This window comes from Arachis ipaensis, chromosome B8 (assembly GCF_059453495.1).
Source record: "Arachis ipaensis isolate K30076 ecotype BB chromosome B8, ASM5945349v1, whole genome shotgun sequence".
NCBI classification, from domain to species: Eukaryota; Viridiplantae; Streptophyta; class Magnoliopsida; order Fabales; family Fabaceae; genus Arachis; species Arachis ipaensis.
Genome location: NC_142443.1, coordinates 64,409,772 through 64,430,956, shown reverse-complemented (window position 1 = coordinate 64,430,956; position 21,185 = coordinate 64,409,772). Strand labels below are relative to the sequence as shown.

The 21,185-nt window shown below is 37.8% G+C and overlaps 1 non-coding gene across 1 annotated transcript; it reads left to right on the top strand.

The window, feature by feature from the left end:
* The first annotated feature begins 18,941 nt into the window (after positions 1 to 18,941).
* On the top strand, positions 18,942 to 19,045 carry LOC148548365 (small nucleolar RNA R71). The gene has a single exon (XR_015898627.1). It is a non-coding gene; the product is annotated as a small nucleolar RNA R71 (small nucleolar RNA).
* Positions 19,046 to 21,185: the final 2,140 nt, after the last annotated feature.

Genomic DNA, 21,185 nt, shown 5'->3' with positions numbered 1-21,185 from the left:
GTATGGAATGTTGGTGAGCTGTATGGTTGTTGGGGTTGTGACGTCTCTGATCTTGGCTTTGATCTTGTTGATTTTCCCACCCAAAGTTTGGGTGATTCCTCCAACCACGGTTGTACGTTTTGGAGTAAGGATCATGGGTCTGCCTGGGTGAGTTTCCGATGTAGTTGGCTTGTTCTTGCTCCTCCTCTGCCTCAGCATTCACTCCCTCTTGGGTTGCTGATGAGGTGGTGATTGCTGCCACTTGGTTCCTCTCCATCTTCTTGGTGAGGTCAGCCAGCTGCTTGGTAATAAGCTTGTTTTGGGCCAGCAGTGCATCCACATTGTTTAGTTCTATTACTCCTCTAGTGTTGCCTCTTTCAGAAGCATAGAAGTAGTCATTCTCCACTATAGTCTTAATGACATCTATGGCTTCTTCAATGGTCTTCTTCTTGTTCAGAGATCCCCCGGATGAATGGTCTACTACCTTCTTTGATTCATAAGAGAGGCATTCATAGAAAATGTGTAGTTGCACCCATTCATTGAATATATCTGGTGGACACCTTCTTGTCAGGTCCTTAAACCTCTCCCATGCTTCATATAGAGTCTCACCATCCTGTTGCCTGAATGTTTGCACCTCAGCTCTCAGCCTGTTGATCCATTGAGGAGGATAGAATCTTGCCAAAAATTTGTTCACCACATCTTCCCAGGTTGCTAAACTCTCCTTTGGGAAGGATTCCAACCATTTAGATGCCTTGTCCTTAAGTGAGAAAGGGAACAGAAGTAGTCTATAGGTGTCAGGATGAACACCATTAGATTTCACAGTATCACATATCCTCAGGAAGGTGGTTATATGTTGATTGGGGTCTTCTTGGACACCTCCTCTGAATGAACAATTGTTCTGAACAAGGGTGATGAGTTGTGGATTTAGTTCAAAGTTGTTGGCATGTATGGTTGGCCTTTGGATGCTGCTTCCACAGTTTCCTGGGTTTGGGTTGATGTAAGAACCCAGAATTCTTCTCTCTTGTCCAGCCTGATGCGCTGGACCTTCTCTGCCATGGTTGTGAGCCTCTTCTTCATGATGGTTCTCCATGTTTTCATCCATGTCTGGTTCAAAGTACTCCTCCTCTTCCTCAGCACCAACTACTCTCTTTCCTCTTGCTTCCCTCCTTAATCTAAGGAAGGTCCTCTCAGGTTCAGAATCAAAGGAAGTTGAAGCCCCGCTTCTTCTCCCTGTCATACAACCAACAAGGCACAAGCAAGGAAATAGATGCAGAAAGTACTATTGTTAAAATTGCTGTTAGTGTGAGTGATGTAATATATCAAACAGTTAGTGGGTTAGTGAACTGAATGGTAAATAACTAAGAAAAAGGAGTAGGGGGAATGGAGGAAAATAACTAAAACTGAAAGTAATTAACTCAAATAGAAATTTAAATCAAACAAAAGAAAAATGCTCAATCTAGTTATCCTCCAATTTATTCCTTGTTGATACAAAATCAATCCCCGGCAACGGCGCCATAAACTTGATAGCACGGAAACTTGTCTCTCAAAAATTTTCCTTCGGCAAGTATACCGAATTGTCGTCAAGTAAAAACTCACAATAGAGTGAGGTCGAATCCCACAGGGATTGATTGGTCAAGCAACTTTAATTAGAGGAATGTTCTAGTTGAGCGAAGCAGAATTTGGTTTGAAAGTTGCAGGAAATTAAATGACGGGAAAGTAAATAGCAGAAAATGTAAATGCTGGAAGTAAAGAGCTGAAAGTAAATGACGGAAAGTAAATTACAGAATTGTAAATGGGAATGGGGAAGATGCTCATGAAAGCAAATTGCAGAAATTAAAGAGAATGGGTAAGATCAGAAATGGGGATTCATTGGGCTTAGGAGATGTTGCATTCTCCGGATCAAGTTCATTTTCATCTCTTCCTCAATCAATGCATTCATTGATCTCCTTGGCAATCTTAAGTGATCGAATTCCAATTCCTTGGTAATTCAATCTCTCAAATCTTGATCAATAGCCAATTCCTTGGTCAATTGCTCATGAGTAGAGATGAAGTATGGTCACTGATTATACCACATGCATTCCCAAATCAAGTGTTGGTAGGATTATAGTCACTATACCCAACCAAACCCAATTTGGTCCAACATGAGAAAGCATTTCTATCATGATCTCTTCATTCCTCTTCCAAGGTTCAGAAGAGATCCAAGTATGAATAGCTTCTTTTCCAAGATAACTACCCAATTGGATGAAGATTGAAAGCTTTCTAGTAAAATCAAGAGAAAAGATAGAAGAAGAGTAATGAAAATTAGTATTGATCCATCAAATTACAACAGAGCTCCCTAACCCAATGAAAGGGGTTTAGTTCTTCATAGCTTTGAAAATGGAAAACAAAGATGGAAAATACATTCTGAAAAATAAAACTAGAAGTGCAGAGAAAGTAAAATTATACAGAGAGTAGTTCTCAAAAGTTCCAACTTCCCCTCCCCCAAAAAAGGTGCTTCCTGATTCAAAACTACCCCTATATATACTACTCTTCTGATCTTCTAGTTGATTCTTCAAGTCTTGGATATGGGCCTTTGGATCTTGAGTTTGAAGAAGTTATCTTCTGCAATGGGCTTGCAGAGAGAAAGTGTAAAGTAGGAAGGTCTTTAGCTCAGGACGTTAGTTGCGTTAACGTTAAGTGAGAGTGTGAGTTCGAGAACGTTAGTGACAATCACCTTTTTCACTAACGTTCCTCACCCAGGGATGATCCACGTTAACTTCAACGTTAGTGGCACCAACGTGACCACTAACGTTGCCTCTTGGTCCTTCGCACACGTTATTGGGACTCACCTTTTCCAATAACGTTGAGAGTCTTCCCTCCCTACGTTAGAGTTCACGTTAACTTAGTTAACGTGGCTCTTAACGTAGGCTTGCCAATTCTTCGAGAACGTTAGTGACACTTACCTTTGTCACTAACGTTCCAAGGTGCCCCTACTTCCCACGTTAGAGTCCACGTTAACTAAGTTAACATGGCTTCTAACGTGGTAATGAGAGCCATCTCCAACGTTAGTGACAAAGGTGAGTGTCACTAATGTTGGCTCATCATCCTATCCTCAACGTTAGCTTCCACGTTAACTTAGTTAATGTGGAAGTTAACGTGGCTCATAGTGGCTCATTGTGGCTCATTCCAATGTTAGTGACAAAGGTGAGTGTCACTAACGTTGGCGATTGTTTGCTCTCTCCACGTTAACTAAGTTAACGTGGGAGTTAACGTAGCTCAGGGTGGCTTAGTCCAACGTTAGTGACAATGGTGAGTGTCACTAACGTTGGCCATTCTTTTTCTTCCCAACATTAGAGTCCACGTTAACTAAGTTAACGTGGAAGCTAACGTGGCCAATATGAGCTTGGTCCAACGTTAGTGACAAAGGTGAGTGTCACTAATGTTGGCTCCATTTTCTTTCTTCCACGTTAGAGTTCACGTTAACTTAGTTAACGTGACTCTTAACATGGGCTATGATGGCTTCGAGGGTGTTATTGGCGATTACTTTTCTCATTAACGTCGCAAGCTAGCTCCCATTCCACGTTGGTGGTCACATTAGTTAGACTAACGTGGCTGCTAACGTGGCTCTTTCTTGCTTCCTTTGTCCTGAAATCAAGCTATAAAGTGCATCAAAGTTCTAATCCACATCATGAGACATGCATCATCCAATTTGTCATCTAATTCATGTAAAATTCTCATAAAATCATGTAAAGTGCACAATGTATGCTTAAATCAAGATGTAAGTGAAATTCTACCCAAAACTTGCTTATTTCTTAAGAAAATGCATGAGACTACCCTAAAACAGTAAAGAAAAGGTCAGTGAAACTGGCCAAAATGCCCTGGCATTATAGGGGAAAGGGGGGGATCATTCATATTACACTAAGACACAATTTTAGCTAGTTTTTGGTTCTTTGTTCTTCTAGAGAGAGAAACTCTTGTTCCTCTCTAGATCTAGCTTTAATTTGATCTTCCCTTATTGAAGTTTGAATTGGATCTTGTTAATTACTAGTTTTAATTGTTTAATTTGAATTCTCTAGTATAATTTTGGTTAGATCTTATGTTAGTTTTATGTTTCCTTGTTGTTTGTCATTTTATACCCATTTCATGAATCTTGTAGATCTTGATTTGTTATTGTTGCATTGATGATTTCCATGATTAATTGTGTCGTTTGAGTGATTGTATGTTGATAATTGTTAATGGGTACTTGTTAGTTCCAATTTAATTACAATTTGAATATGTCTTTTATTAATGCTTACCATGTGTTTGATGAAATGTTTCCTTTGATTATGGAGTAGTTTTCTTTACTCTTGGCATAAGCTAAGGGAATTGAGTGACCTTGAGTCATTGGGTCTCATTGAATTGGTGATTTGAGAACCCTAGGTGATCAATTTGATACCCATTAACACTAATCCACTACTAATCTAATTAGTAGATAGGTTGGGACTTATGAGTTGATGTGATCAAACCTATTTAACATACTTCAAGCCTAGGAGTAGACAATACGTACTTAAGGCTTTTGAGAAGTAGACTTAGTGGGTTGGTACCTCATAATTGTCAATGTTTGATATGGAGACAAGGATGGTGACCTCAATTCCCATGCTTAGCCAAGAGTTGCTTTTATCATTCATATTTGAAAACCCAAAAATCTTGATTGTCTTGTCTTAGTTATAGTTACTTGTTTAGTTTAGAATAGAATCACATTGGATGTTACTTTATTAGTTTGGAATTATTTACAACTTGCTTTAGTCAATTGAATTAGTTTCTTGCATTTCAAGATTACTTGCTCATTAAGATTCCTAGTTTAATTTCTCGCTCATGACTTGCAACCCCGGAATTCTAACCAATGTTGATGCACATGTTTGCCCATTCCTTGTGAGACGACCCAAGGTTTGAATACTTCGGTTACTTTTATTGGGGTTGAACTTGTGACAACCAAATACCTTTCTAAATTTGATACTCGAGGATTGTTATTGGGTAGAGCTATACTTGCAACGGGATTTTATTGAGAAATTCTATACCGACATAGTCTTCGAAGCAATCAGGGGGTATGCTAATACTTCTTTCATAGAAGTCAGCAGTGGGGGTTGTATAGGATCCTAAAGTTCTTTTGAACTCTTCATTCCCATTTGGGTTCATGATGAAAGAAAGGTAGAAGAAGGAAGTAAAGAGAAAATAAAATAAATTATTTTTATTTTTATTTTTATATTAATTAAATTTGAAAATAAAAGCTTAATTAATTAAAAAGATTTGAAAATTAGATGATATAATTCGAAAAAGAAGAGAGAGAAAGAGAGAAGATATTTTCGAAAATTAGGAGGGAAAAGAATTAGTTAGGAAGTTTTGAAAAAGAAGAAAGACAAAACAAGTAACTAATTAAGAAAGATTTGAAAACAAGATAAGATAGAAGATTAGAAAAGATTTGAATTTAAAATTTAAAATTAGAAAAGATAAGATAGAAATTGAAAGAGATTTGAAAAGATTTGAATTTAAAATTTGAAATTAAAAAAAAAAAGATAAGACAAGAATTTGAAAAGATTTGAAAAAGATAAGCTTTGAAATTCGATTTTTGAAAAAGATTTGATTTTAAAATTTGAATTTTGAAAATTTAAATTTTAAATTTTGAAAATTGAATTTTAAAATTTTAATTTGAAATAAGATAAGATAAGATTTTTGAATTTTTAAAGAAAGATAGAAAGATAAGATAGTAATTTGAAAAAGATATGATTTTTGAAAAGATTTGAATTTGAAATTTAAAACTAGGATAAGATAAGATAATGATTTTGAAATTAAAATTTGAAAAATTTGTTGCAATTTTCGAAAATTAAAGCAAAAAGATAGGACAGATATTTTTTTTGATTTTTTGAATTAATGAAAAAAGAGAAAAACACACAAAATGACACCAAACTTAAAATTTTTAGATCTAAGACACCTAGAATTCGAAAATTGCAAAGAAAAATACAAAGAGACACCAAACTTAAAAATTTTAAGATCAAAACAAGAAGGAAAACAAGAACACTTTGAAGATCAAGAAGAACACTAAGAACAAAACTTAAAGAATTCAAAGAAAACAAGAACATGCAAAGGACACCAAACTTAAAAATTTTGAAAACCAAAGACACAAATTTCGAAAACTTCAAAAGAAGAACACAAGACACCAAACTTAAAGATTGACACAAGACTCAAACAAAAGATACTATTTTTGAAAATTTTTAGAAGACTCAAGAAATTCGAAAATTCAACAAGAGCAAAAATAAAAGACTAAAACCAAAGATCAAGATTGATAAAGAAAAGTAAAGGTTTTTGAAAAATTTTTTATTTTTTTTTTGAAAAAAGAAAATTAAAAGACTCAAACAAAATTAAAAACAATACCTAATTGGTTCACGGAATTGTGATCACACTTTTCACAACTCCGGTACAACTAACCAGCAAGTGCACTGGGTCGTCCAAGTAATAAAACCTTACACGAGTAAGGGTCGATCCCACAGAGATTGCCAGCTTGAAGCAAACTATGGTCATCCTGTAAATCTTAGTCAGACAGATTCAATTGGTTATGAGTTTTGATAATTGAAAGATAAATAAAACGTAAATTAAAATAAAGATACTTATGTAATTCATTGGTGGGGATTTCAGATAAGCATTTGGAGATGCTTTGTTGCTTCTGAACCTCTGCTTTCCTATTGTCTTCATCCAATCATGTGTGCTCCCTTCCATGGCAAGTTGTATGTTAGTGGATCACCATTGTCAAAGGCTACCATCTGTAATTGAAAAAGAAAAAGTACTGAATTAAGTATGAGAGTATATCTTGGAGAAGAAGTAAGCGTCAATTGAAAGAGAAACAATAGTACTTGCATTAATTCATGAAGAACAGCAGAGCTCCGCACCTTAATCTATGAGGTGTAGAAACTCCACCGTTGGAAAATACATAAGAGAAAAAGGTCTAGGCATGGCCAAATGGCCAACCTCCCAAATGTTAAAAATGGCATAAGCCTCAAAGTCCAAAAGTCCCTAAAACAATAGGAAAGACTAGTATTTATACTAAACTAGTTACTAAGGATTACAAAAATTGAGTAACTAAGTGCAGAGAGTGCAGAAATCCACTTCCGGGGCCCACTTGGTGTGTGCTTGAGCTGAGTGATGAACGGTCTTTTGTGTGGTTTAGAATTCACAAATGAATTCTCGTTGCAAGTATAGTTTCTAAACCAACAATAGTCCTTTCATACAAAAATTTGTTTGTCACAAGTACAAACCCCTAAAATCTATAAACCGAAGTATTTAAACCTCTGGTCGTTCTCCCTAGGAATTGCAATAAAGTGCCTTGTTATTGGTTATGGAGCCATGTTTGGGGTTTTTGAGATATTAGACATGAAAGGTAAATGGCAATGAAAATAAACTAACAACTACAAAGCTCTTGGCAAGGTTGTGAGAATTAGAAGTCCTATCCTAGTTATCCTCCTCAATTGTGACCACAATTATCCATTGCTACCACTTAGTTAACCTCTAACTATGAAGGAAAGTCAAGTGGATGAATCAACTTGATTCCACAAGTCCTAGCCAATTCTCAAGGGAAAGACTAGCTTTAGTGGTATCCAAATCAATTAGCAACTTCTAATTATCAATCAACAAGGGAATTAGATAACTCAAGCATCATTAATTACTCTACCATAGCCAAGAGGAATAAAATCTACACTAAAATCCAACCAAGCATTTCATCAAACACTTGGAAGGTAATAAAGGAAAGCAAAGTAATTTGATAACAACAATGAAATCTAACAACTACTTATTGCAAGGAATTGATAACAACAATCGAAGGAAACAAGATCTACATGAATTACCTCAAATTTCATTAAAAGAAAATAGAATGAACAAGAGTAGATCTACAAACAAAATAGAAGAAAGAAATAACAACAATAGAAGAATGATGAATGTAACAACATAAAATTGAAAGGTAGAAGAAGAGGAAAGCATGAATTGAAACCTAGATCTAAATTATTGAACTAAACCTAATCCTAATTCTAATCCTAGAGAGAAGTGAGAGCTTCTCACTCTAAAAAATAAAACTAAACTATCCTAATGTGTGTGTGTGAATGAATCCCCCCTCTTTCCTTCAATCCTTGGTCATTTTGGGTGTTTTCCCACCAAAATTCCAGCTCCAAATAGGTCTAGAAACCCTTCAAAATCGCCAGGCACGAGTTGCATTAAAGGAATCACGTGCGGACTGCGACGCGTACGCGCACAGCACGCGTACGCGTCCCTGGCCTATTTCGCGAGGTACGCGGACGCGCCTAGTGCGCGCGCGCGTCCTTGGCTGGGATTAATTCTTTGGCTTTTTATGCTTCTCTCCACTTGCATGCTTCCTTCCTCACTTCTTGGATCTATTTCTAGCCTTTTTCAACCTGAGATCACTAGCAAACACATCAAGGCATCTTATGGAATCAAGGAAGAAATAATATTGTCAAATTAAAGGCTTCGAAAGCATATTTTTACACTTAGGAATAAATAAGGGAGAGATCACAAAACCATGCTAATTCATTGGCTAAATGTAAGAAAAGGTTAGCAAAATGCTCTAAATCCAACACAAGATAAACTTTAAATATGGGGTTTATCAATCTCCCCACATTTAAACCAAGCATGTCCTCATGCTTGACCAAGAATGAAGCGAAGGGGTATGACATTTATTCAATGCAACTAAACTACCTATATGCAACTATCTAAATGAATGCAACTAACTATATGAATGCTAATGCTTGGTCAAAATAATTCAACTTCCAAGAGAATATATATATATATATATATATATATATATATATATATATATATATATATATATATATATATATATGAGCATAAGAGCTAGAGTAATAGGGATAAAGTCCAAACCACAATTGTATTGAATTATCAAAAGAATCTCAAACCTGTAAGAATATAGATAGTAGGGTGAATGCATGTATTTAAGCTATTGAACCCTCACCGGATGTGTATCTGCTCTATTCGCTCGGTGTTTAGGGGTTGGTCCACTCAATCCTCTCCTAATCATGCTTTTCCAAAATTTGTTCTTCATCTAACAATCAACAATCATTCAACGTATGCATTCATTCATCATGAGGTCTTTCTCATAGGTTGTAATGGGGTTAGGGCCAAGGTAGGATCATATATCGTTAAGTGGACTAGAGATTTGAATCTTTGATTAACCTAGACTTTCCCACCTAACCTATACAATTAAATACCACCCTAACTAACCATCCTTCACTTTTTACATACTCATGCATTTTCTTTTGATTTTTCCCAACACTTATGCATTGATTCTTATTGAGCCTTGCTTTGGGGCATTTTGTCCACTTTTTATTCCTTTCTTTTTTTTTTCTTTGTTTCTTTCTTTTCCTATTTATTTTCTTTTCTTTTCTCTTCTTTTTGTTTCTTTCTCTCTTTCTTTTTTTTTCAATGCATAAGGTCTATACATTTAATCAATATATGAGTATGCACCCAATTTCCTAAATACAAATAAAAGACATTCTTTTATCCCCACCAATGTTCCTAATCTCCCCAAACTTGAATATAAGACATTCTCACTAGCCTAAGCCAATCAAAGATCCAAACAAGGGACTTTATTGTTTTCCGCTTTAGGCTTGTAATGTGCTAAAATACGAATAATTGGGTTAAGCATAGGCTCAAAATTGGTTAACAATGGAGGATAGAAGGTAGGCTATTTGGGTAAGTGAGCTAATTAAAATAATGGCCTCAATCATATAAATGTATGAATACAAGGAATAAATGGACATATAGAATCAAACAAATCAAGGATCACAATCATAGGAAGAGAACAATCACACACAAGAATGGAAAATGGGTGGTTATAAAATGTAACCACATCAATAGGCTCAAATCTCACATGCTTGTGTTCTTGTCTCAATACATGCTTCACAAAGTATGAATTCAAGCAAGTTACAAAAAAAAATTTTAATCAATTGGGGTGTGCTCTATGGATGGATTCTTTTGAAAATTTCATCATTTTGACTAAGCTTAGTAATACAATATTGTGATTGAGAGTTTATGAAAATTCCTTAGTTCACCCTTTTCTTTTCAATCAAAACAGGTTTCATATGCAAAAGGGGTTAACTAGGTCTTAAGAATTCCAAAATAGTTTCTAATCACAACCACAAGCTAAAAGATAACTATATAAGAAAAAAATCCAACTAAAGTATGAAATCTAGCATCCAAAATATCTAACATCCAAAACGACAAAGTATGAAACAATTAAGGCAAAAGCATCCCAAGTAATCCAAAACAAACAATATATACAACAGTGTGCAAAACAAGATAACTAGGAGAATATAACTAGGAAATATGCCAAAATGTTCACCGATCTACCAATGGTGCCAACGGCAACCTCCCCACACTTAAGATCAAGCATCGTCCCCGATGCTAATCCTTAGGCTCAAGGAGAGGTACACCGGTCGGCTCTAGCTCTGGCTGGGGCTGTGGCTAAGGTGTCTCCTGAGTAGCCTGGGTCTGGGATGGTACCTCCACATGAACTAGCTCCTCCTCGTGAGTATCCTCATCATGTAAATCTGCATGCTCCTCCTCGTGGGTCTCCTCATCCGAACCAGAAGACTTTGGCAGAGGGGGTAGCCCAAGGCCCTGGGCCACAAACATCTGGTCAATCCGATCCAGGCGATGCATGATCTGACGCTGGCCGTACTCCATGAACCGGAAAAGACGTTGAACCAGCAAGTAGGTTGATGCGCATAAACTTGTTATGCTACGATTTAGGAAATTGCACGATCGGCAAAATTCCTTCCGGCAAGTGCACCGGTTATCGTCAAGTAAAAACTCACAATTGAGTGAGGTCGAATCCCACAAGGATTGGTTGAGTGAGCAATTCTGATTAGAAGTGTGTTCTAGTTGAGCGGAATCAAGATTTAGATGAGAATTGCAGAATGTAAAATTGGCGGGAAAAGTAAATGACAAGAAATTGAAATGGCTGAATCTTAAATTGCATGAATTAAAGAGCAAAAGCTAAATTGCTGAAATTAAAAGGGGGTGGGGGTGATTGCATGAATTGAGTTGCAGAATGTAAAGAGAAAGTGGAAATCAGAAATGGGGAATTCATTGGGTGTTAGGAGATATTGAGATCTCCGAATCAAAACATGTTCATCTCTTCCTCAACCAATGCGTTCATTGAATTTTGCTTGGCAATCTTATATGATTGGATCCCAATCCCTTGGCTCACCAATTCTCTCTAAAAACAAACAAATTCCCAATCCCTTGGTTTAAATGTTCATAAGAAGAGATGATGCTCGATCACTGATTATACCACACAGTTTCATGAACCACAATTTGGTAGGATTACATGTCACAATATCCATCCAAACCCCAATCCAATTCACTGTGAGAAAGCTTCTCTAGCATGAATCCTCCATTCCTTTCCCAAGGTTCCGAAGGATTCCAATTATGGGTAGTTTCTTTCCCAAGACAACTACCCAATGGAATTAGATCGAGAAGCTTTCTAACAAAATTCAAGAGAAAAGATTGAAGAAGAAGATAAACTATTATTGATTCATTGAATTACAATAGAGCTCCCTAACCCAATGAAAGGGGTTTAGTGAGTCATAGCTCTGAATTCAACTACAAAGATATAAAAACTAGCTAAATGAAAAGGTAAAAGTTCCAGTGCCCTCTCTAACTTAAATTCTATCCTATTTATACACTTTCTATATTGAGCTTCTGTTGTGTTTCTTGGGCTTTGAGGCTTCTCCCTGCTTTCCTTTTGCCTTGGGTTTATGATCCATAATCTTGATGAGGCTGTTGATCCAAATTCTGTAACATTCATTGAGCCAACTTAGTGATAATCAAATAATGACACATGACTCAATAAATTGAAATTTCAGACTCATCAATCCTTCAGGCCCAATCCCATAAACCATGATATTCAATTGGGTTTCATACCAGAGTAAGTTTAAGTTAATGTTTGTGCTCAAATACTAACTTAAACCGCAATATTTTTGGCCCAGAAACCTTTTCCAAGAGTGGCGTTTAAGTTGCAGTTTAAGCTTAAACTGCAGCTTAAACGCCAGACACTTCCAGTGATGCCTTTTGTGGAAGCACGTTTAAGCTTCAGTTTAAGGTTAAATTGAAGCTTAAACGTGGAAATGGAAGAAGGCAGCCCTGGAGGGTAATATAGTCGAACACGTTTAAGCTTCAGTTTAAGGTTAAACTGAAGCTTAAACGTGGAAATAGAAAAGGCAGCCCTGGAGGTCGAACACGTTTAAGCTCCAGTTTAAGGTTAAACTGGAGCTTAAACGTGGAAATGGAAGAAGGCATCCTGGAGGTCGAACACGTTTAAGCTCCAGTTTAACCTTAAACTGGAGCTTAAACGTGGAAGCTGAGAAAGGTAGCCCTGGAGGTCGAACACGTTTAAGCTCCAGTTTAAGGTTAAACTGGAGCTTAAACGTGGAAGCTTAGAAGGTAGCCCTGGAGGTGTCGAACACGTTTAAGCTCCAGTTTAAGGTTAAACTGGAGCTTAAACGTGGAAATGGAGAAAGCAACCCTGGAGGAGAAACTTGGTCGAACACGTTTAAGCTCCAGTTTAAGGTCAAACTGGAGCTTAAACGTGGAAATGGCTCCCTGGTGCCTTTCCCCTTTCTGGCGTTTAACCTCCAGTTTAAGGTTAAACTGGAGGTTAAACGTGGAACTGCCCTCCTTGGTGTCCTTCTCACTTCTGGTGTTTAACCTCCAGTTTAAGGTTAAACTGGAGGTTAAACTTCAATTCCAGCATTTCTTAGCCTTCCTGATTCTGGCGTTTAAGCTCCAGTTTAGGCTTAAACTGGAACTTAAACTCCACATGTGATATTCAAGCTTCCTTTATTGATTTTGTTGCTTCCTTGCTTAGCCTCTTCTTCCCTGAAATCATCCAAACAATTGCATCAAAGTCTTGCAAAATTTCATGAGAAATCTTCCATTCATAGCATTCAAGTAATATAACTAAAACTCATGGAATTTGCATTAAAATCATACTGTTTGGATGGTTCATTGCTTTGTTATTCATTTAACCATTCTTGGTTACTTTAAGCTCAAGAAAATGCATAAAACAACTAAAACTAACAGAAAAATGCTAGTGAAACTAGCCTAAGATGCCTTGGCATCACAACACCAAACTTAATACTTGCTTGTCCCTAAGCAAGTCCTGAGTTATTTGAGAAGAAAGTATGAAACAGAAAGCAATTACATTGGCTATATTAGCAAGCATTTGAAGTTCATCAGAAGGGTTTTATGCAGAAAGTTGCAGCATCACTTTTTCATACTTATCAGGTAGAATTATCACTTTTTCATTGCATCCATCAAACACTGCTATGGCCTCTTGTTATTCTTATGTCCTTGGCACTTTTCTCTTCTTTGTTTTTCTTTTCTTTTTCTTAGAGCTTCTTTGCTCCTTGTTTGCTTAGTGTCATGTGTTGCACAAGCCTTTGGCATTTTCTTTTTCTTATCAGTGCACTACACATATCCACTTTAGGCATTTTGGTTCACATTTCTTCTTGAGACATTGGTGCCCAGCACCTCTTTGTGTGACTAAATGTTTTGTATTTAGGTTGCTCTTGATAATGGACTTTTGGTTGATAATCCCGGGTTAGTTAACCCAAGTTACCAAGTGTTGAAACACTCCTCAGAACCTATTCATCCAAGCATATCCTTAATACATAAACACCACAGGCATTTGTCTCAGAAGTTCAAACCATTGGTGCCTAGCTTATTTTCTCAATTTTTTTGCTTTTTGGTTGCCCTTTTTCAGTGGCTTTTTCTTCTTCTTTTTCTTTCTTTTTCATGGCCAAAGACATTTATTCATCAAGATCCATAGACAGTTTTCAATTTCTATACAAAAAAATGATAATTCTACACTCTATTTCCAGTGATCTGACTTAAACAATCAAGCATGCATACCACCACTTAATTCTACTTGATTTGTCACTAATTTAGCCAAGTTACTTTTGTTCAAACTTTTCTTTTATTTTTGGAAACAGAACAAGCATGGCAAGCACTTGTTTAAGAAGGTGAAGTTATATCCAAACATCTAGGCATTCACTTTATTCAAAGCAATAAACAGACACTCATACTAAAAAAAAAACTCAACATAACACTTAAATGACTTGTGATGAAAGAAAGCTCATAAAGACAATTCACCAATTATCATTTGATTATTAAGGAACGAGACCAACTCTTATTTATTGCTTGGTTCTTCTTAATTCTTGGGATCCTGCTTCTTCTTGCTTCCTGCCTCTTTTTGACTACTTGTGCTTCCTTTGTCTTTTCTTATGAGCTTTTTCCAGAATCCAGCCTTTTTCATTGTTTCTTCCACTCCTTTTTCAAGGATCATTGCCTTGTTTATTTCTCCTTCTTTCCTCCCTTTGAAATACTCATCAAAAGCTGGGAATGCTGGGTCCATCTTGTGTAGATGTTCCCCTATGTAGTTAAGCTTGATTTGCGAACTGATGTTGTAATCAGCTTGGACTGAGTATCTTGCATTCTGTAAAGTGGTGGCTTCCTTGATTGCCAAGACATTGGCATCTTGGTGTTGGCATATGTGGCTGAAGGATTCCTGTAAATGTAAATTCTGTTCCCTTTGCAGATCCAAGAATCTTGATTCAAAGTTCCTTTGCATATCCATCATTTTTAGGTGAAAGTCCTCTTGTCTCTCCTGAGACCTCATGTATTGTTGAGACATTCCTTCCATGATTTCCTGCATTCTGCTCATATCCTTGGGGTCTCTAGGAGTTCGTTGTCTTCTTTCTGGAATTGCTTGCTCTTCTTGCTCTTCTTCTCTGTCTTCTCCTTCCTGTCCTTCTTGTTCAGCTTCTTGCTCTTCTTCCGCTTGTTGCCCTTCTTCATTTCTTCTTTTTGTATGTCTTGGAGGAGTTGGGCCAAGAGTCATTCTGTACGCAGTTATGGCCAATCCAGGATATAGCCAATTAGGTCTTTCATCTTCAAGTGGTACTTGGGCATCGATGCATAGTCTAATGATGGTGCTAGGGAAGTGGAGCCAGGATTCAGGGTCACTTTTCTCACTAAACTCTTGTATCTGTTCAGCAATGAGTTTATGAACTTTGATTTCCCCTCCCACCATAATGCAATGTAGCAAGATGGCTCTTTTAGGGACTATTTCTGAAGAGTTTGCAGTGGGTAGGATGGATCTCCTAACTATTGCATACCACCCTTTAGCTTCCGGTGTTAGGTCTCCCCTTCTCAAAACTCTTGGAGCCCCTCTTGTTTTTCTCACCCATTCAGCTCTGATGGCACAAAGGTCTTCAGCAATAGTTGTATAGTCAGGTTCTCCTATCATCCTTTCCTCATAACTTGCTTGGCTGAAATGTATGTTTTTCAGGCCAAGAGTTTTCATGATTGCCTTGGGGCTGAAGTCAACTTCCACCCCTCTCACATAGCTTTTGTATGTGGGTTTCTTGGTTGAGTCTTCCCTCACTGCATTTGCATAGAACTCCTTCACCAAGTTGATGTTGATTTTAGTGATTGGCTTAGTCAGGAGCTCCCACTTCCTCTTTTTGATCTTCTCCCAAACACCTGGGAACTCATCCTTTTCAAGGTCAAAGGGAACCTCAGCTAGTACCCTTTTTGGTCTCATCCATTCGGCTTGAATCTCATGGAAAACTGATTTGTATCTCCTTGCATCGAATTCCCTGCTCTCCTCCATTGGTTGCTTGTCTTTTCTTCTTTTGTGGCTAGATGAGGCTGCCATTGGTTCTTTGGTTTTGGTAAGTTACAAGCTAAAGTTGACAAGGTGAAACAAGAAGTGTTGTTGGAAATGTGGTGAGGTTGTTTTCGGCAAGAGATAGTTATGCTATGATGAAGGAAAATGTGCATGAAGGAGAATTGGTGGTGTGGAACTCGTTCCCCAAGTGGTTCTTTATAGTGCCCATAAGTGAAAAATGGACGGCTAGGGTGGTTTGTGAAGGGTGGCTTGATGGTAAATATGTGAATTAGGGAGAAGGACGAATTGCTTTTCATTTTCTTGGAAGTATTCTGGGTGCATTAAGTTGTACATGTAGCTATCTTTTCTTGCAGAACTTCCTTTTCCCATGTGTTAGTTTCAAAGACTTGTGAACTTTTCTTTTTGACCAAGCACCGTACCTCCCTTTGTCTTTTTCCTCCATTTTTGTCTTTTCTTTTGTACCTGCACAAACAAACAAGTTTGCTATCATTTTTCGGTCCATGTGAATGATGAATAGTACTTGCACATGTAAATCAATGATTGACTTCATGAGCTTATAGCCGTGACTTTTGTATGTATGTACACTTATTATTGGACACCAAACTTAGTGTTTGGTAAAGTCTCCTGATGACATGAAATCCATATTGGTTGTCCTTAATGAATGTGCATAATTCTAATAAATCATAGTCACTTTGGCTCTTTGATTCTAAACAAATTTACTACCCTAAGTAATTGAAACCAAAAACATGCGAATGGTCTACTTGTCATGAATTTCGAAATCCAGAGGAACTTCTTGCTTTTCATGAACCGTGTTCACGGAGGAACACCAAACTTAATGTTTGGTTGTGCTCTTTGCATGAAAAATTGAATGCATTTTGAATAAAGTTTGGGGTGCCTTCAGGCACACCAAACTTAGAGACAAATTGTATTTTATATGCAATGTTTAGTGCACTCTTTCAGCAGTTGTCCTGAGGATTCAAGTTCATGCATAAGAAACCATGCTTTATTAGATGCAAAACAAAACAAAAAAAAAAAAGAGTAAGGATATTAAAAACATGGGTTGCCTCCCATGAAGCGCTTCTTTAACGTCACTAGCTTGACGGTTGTCCCTTGTTAGGGTGGATTGTAGTGCTTGACGTTTTCTCCTCTCACTATGCAAACGTCCCCACTTGATTCCTTCATGACCTCTAAATGTTCCATAGAAAGAACTTTCCTGATTGTGAATACTTGAGGGAGCTGGGAAGGAATGGTTTTGAGGTCAGGTGGGATTGGCAGATAATGACTTGATATCACTTTATCTCCCGGAGAGAAACCTTCAGTGGGAATTTTCTTGTTTCTCCACCCTCTTGGCAATTTCTTTACAATGCTTCCCTTTCTCTTGAAGCTTTCTTCATTGACCCTTATGCCGGGAGGATCCTTCTGATCTGTTTCTATTGATTCTTGTGGCTTTAACTCTTGCAATTCTTGTTTGCTTTCCAAGGACTGTTTCAGAGTTTCAGCTGCCGGATTGCTTTCCTCCAGACACAGATGGCTACTCTCATCCTTAGGCTTTTCATGTTCTGGTTCAGGCTCAGATGCAGGTTTGAAAACATTGAAAATGAGCTGTTCATCATGTATTCTCAAAATTAGCTCTCCTTGTTCTACATCTATGAGTGCTCTAGCAGTGGCTAGAAATGGCCTTCCCAGAATGATAGGGTGTAGGTAGCTTTCCTCCATGTCCAAAATGACAAAGTCTGTGGGGAAGTAATAATCTCCCACTTTCACCAGCACATTCTCAACTACCCCTTCAGCTTGCTTCTGAGTTTTGTCAGCCAGTTGTATGATTACATCAGTGGATCTCACCTCATTCAGTTGTAGCCTCTTCATAAGAGTTAGAGGCATCACATTTATGCTAGCTCCTAGATCACAGAATCCTCTGTCAATTTTTGTTTCTCCTATGATGCAAGGAATATGAAAGCTTCCTGGGTCTGTTTTCTTAGAGACTGTGTCCTTCTTGATGAGGGCACTGCATTCTTTGTTCATTGTTACCGTTTGTCCTCCCTTCAAAACTCTTTTCTTGCTCAACAATTCCTTTAAATACGTGATGTGTGTAGGCATTTGATGGAGAATCTCAAGAAAGGGAATATTGATATGGAGAGACTTAAATGTCTCTAAAAACCTTGAATAGGTTTTCCCTTTTTCACCTCCTCCTAACCTCTGAGGAAATGGTGCTTTTGGTTGGTATGTTTCCATCGTGCCTTTTTGCAGTTCCTTGGCTTGCTCAGTTTCACTTTCCTGCTTAGCTTCCTCCACACCTTCCTTCAAGATTTCTGGCTCCTGTTCTGAGGGCCTGATTCCTTCTTCTTCTGAGACTTCCTTCAATATGGTGATGGCCTTGCATTCTTCCCATCTCACTCTCTTTTGTTCCCCTTTAGGATTCTTTTCTGTGTCACTAGGGAACACTGCAGTTGATTTGGGGGCCTGTTGAGATAGCTCTCCTACTTGAGACTCCATCCTCTTGAGTTTTTCACCATGGTTTCTTAAGGTAGCTCTCACATCATCCCTGAAGCTTTTCAATTCGGTTATGTCTTGACTCATGGTTGCCATCATTCCTTCTATCCGGTTTAATTGATCTTGAAATTGTTGGTTCGGATTAGGTTGGGTAGGTTGATTATTTTGGCCATGATATGATGGTTGGGAGTAAGTGTTTTGTGTGGCTTGGTATGATCTTTGGTTGGAGTTTTGGTATGTGGAATTGTTATGTTGGTTGTGGTTGTAAGGTTTGTGGTTTTGTGGTTGGGTTTGTTGGTTCCCCCACCCAAAGTTTGGGTGATTTTTCCATCCTGGGTTGTAAGTGTTGGAATGTGGATCATATGATTGCCTTTGTTGGTTTCCCACATAGTTGGCCTCTTCCCAATCACCTCCTTCAATGCTTACTTCCTCTTGATCTTGTGTGTGTATTACAGCCACTTGCTTTGTTTCTAATTGCTTGGTAAGCTCTGCTAGTTGCTTGGCAAACACCTTGTTTTGGGCTAGAATTGTATCAACATGGTTCAGCTCCATGACTCCCTTAGTGTTGTGCCTCTCTGATGCATAGTAGTACTCATTCTCAGCCACTGTCTCAATCACTTCAATGGCTTCTTCCACAGTCTTTTTCCTGTTCAATGAACCTCCTGATGAATGGTCTACAGCCTTCCTTGATTCATAAGACAGTCCATCATAGAAAATATGCAATTGCACCCAATCATGGAACATGTCTGGTGGGCATTTCCTTGTCAAATCCTTGAATCTCTCCCATGCCTCGTAGAGAGTTTCATCATCTTGTTGTCTAAAAGTCTGAACCTCAGATCGAAGCCTATTGACCTTTTGTGGGGGGTAGAAACGTGCCAGAAACTTGCTTTCCACCTCATCCCATGTTGTTAGACTCCCCCTTGGGAATGATTCCAGCCACTTAGCTGCCTTGTCCCTAAGTGAAAATGGGAACAAAAGCAGTTTATAGGCATCTTCCTGGACTCCATTGGACTTCACAGTGTCACAAATTCTCAGGAATTTTGTGAGATGTTGGTTGGGATCTTCATTAGCACTCCCACCAAATGAACAATGATTCTCCACAAGTGATATTAGCTGTGGTTTGAGCTCAAAATTGTTGGCCTGAATGGGTGGTTTCTGGATGCTGCTACCACAATTCCCAGAGGTTGGGTTTATGTATGAACTAAGAACCCTCCTCTCAGGAATGGCATTGTTTCCATCAGCTCTCTCATGGTTGTGAACTTCTCTATCCATGTTGAGATCTAAAGCTTCCTCAAAATTGTCCTCAGATTCTCCTTCAGATTCTTCTTCTCCCAGTACTCTCTTCCCTCTTGCTTCCCTTCTAAGTCTATGAAGGGTCCTCTCTGGTTCGGTATATGGAGGAGTTGATGTCTCTCCTCTCCTACCTGTCATACAAGAACACAGCACAAGCAACAAACAAGTGAAATACTCTTGGTTAATGGAAGAGTATGGTTAGAGCAATTGAGGAATTAATTCAAACAGTTAGTGAGTCAGTGAGTTAGTTGCTTGAATTTAAAGGCATAAAGGAAGAAAGCATATAACAGAGTGCAGAAATTAAAATTCAACAAGTAACTTGTACTGAATTAATCAAAACAAAAAAAAAATGCTCAATCTAGTTAACTTCCAATTGAAGAATTGTCAATCGAAAACCAATCCCCGGCAACGGCGCCATAAACTTGATGCACATAAACTTGTTATGCTACGATTTAGGAAATTGCACGATCGGCAAAATTCCTTCCGGCAAGTGCACCGGTTATCGTCAAGTAAAAACTCACAATTGAGTGAGGTCGAATCCCACAAGGATTGGTTGAGTGAGCAATTCAGATTAGAAGTGTGTTCTAGTTGAGCGGAATCAAGATTTAGATGAGAATTGTGGAATGTAAAATTGGCGGGAAAAGTAAATGACAAGAAATTGAAATGGCTGAATCTTAAATTGCATGAATTAAAGAGCAGAAGCTAAATTGCTGAAATTAAAAGGGGGTGGGGGTGATTGCATGAATTGAGTTGCAGAATGTAAAGAGAAAGTGGAAATCAGAAATGGGGAATTCATTGGGTGTTAGGAGATATTGAGATCTCCGAATCAAAACATGTTCATCTCTTCCTCAACCAATGCGTTCATTGAATTTTGCTTGGCAATCTTATATGATTGGATCCCAATCCCTTGGCTCACCAATTCTCTCTAAAAACAAACAAATTCCCAATCCCTTGGTTTAAATGTTCATAAGAAGAGATGATGCTCGATCACTGATTATACCACACAGTTTCATGAACCACAATTTGGTAGGATTACATGTCACAATATCCATCCAAACCCCAATCCAATTCACTGTGAGAAAGCTTCTCTAGCATGAATCCTCCATTCCTTTCCCAAGGTTCCGAAGGATTCCAATTATGGGTAGTTTCTTTCCCAAGACAACTACCCAATGGAATTAGATCGAGAAGCTTTCTAACAAAATTCAAGAGAAAAGATTGAAGAAGAAGATAAACTATTATTGATTCATTGAATTACAATAGAGCTCCCTAACCCAATGAAAGGGGTTTAGTGAGTCATAGCTCTGAATTCAACTACAAAGATATAAAAACTAGCTAAATGAAAAGGTAAAAGTTCCAGTGCCCTCTCTAACTTAAATTCTATCCTATTTATACACTTTCTATATTGAGCTTCTGTTGTGTTTCTTGGGCTTTGAGGCTTCTCCCTGCTTTCCTTTTGCCTTGGGTTTATGATCCATAATCTTGATGAGGCTGTTGATCCAAATTCTGTAACATTCATTGAGCCAACTTAGTGATAATCAAATAATGACACATGACTCAATAAATTGAAATTTCAGACTCATCAATCCTTCAGGCCCAATCCCATAAACCATGATATTCAATTGGGTTTCATACCAGAGTAAGTTTAAGTTAATGTTTGTGCTCAAATACTAACTTAAACCGCAATATTTTTGGC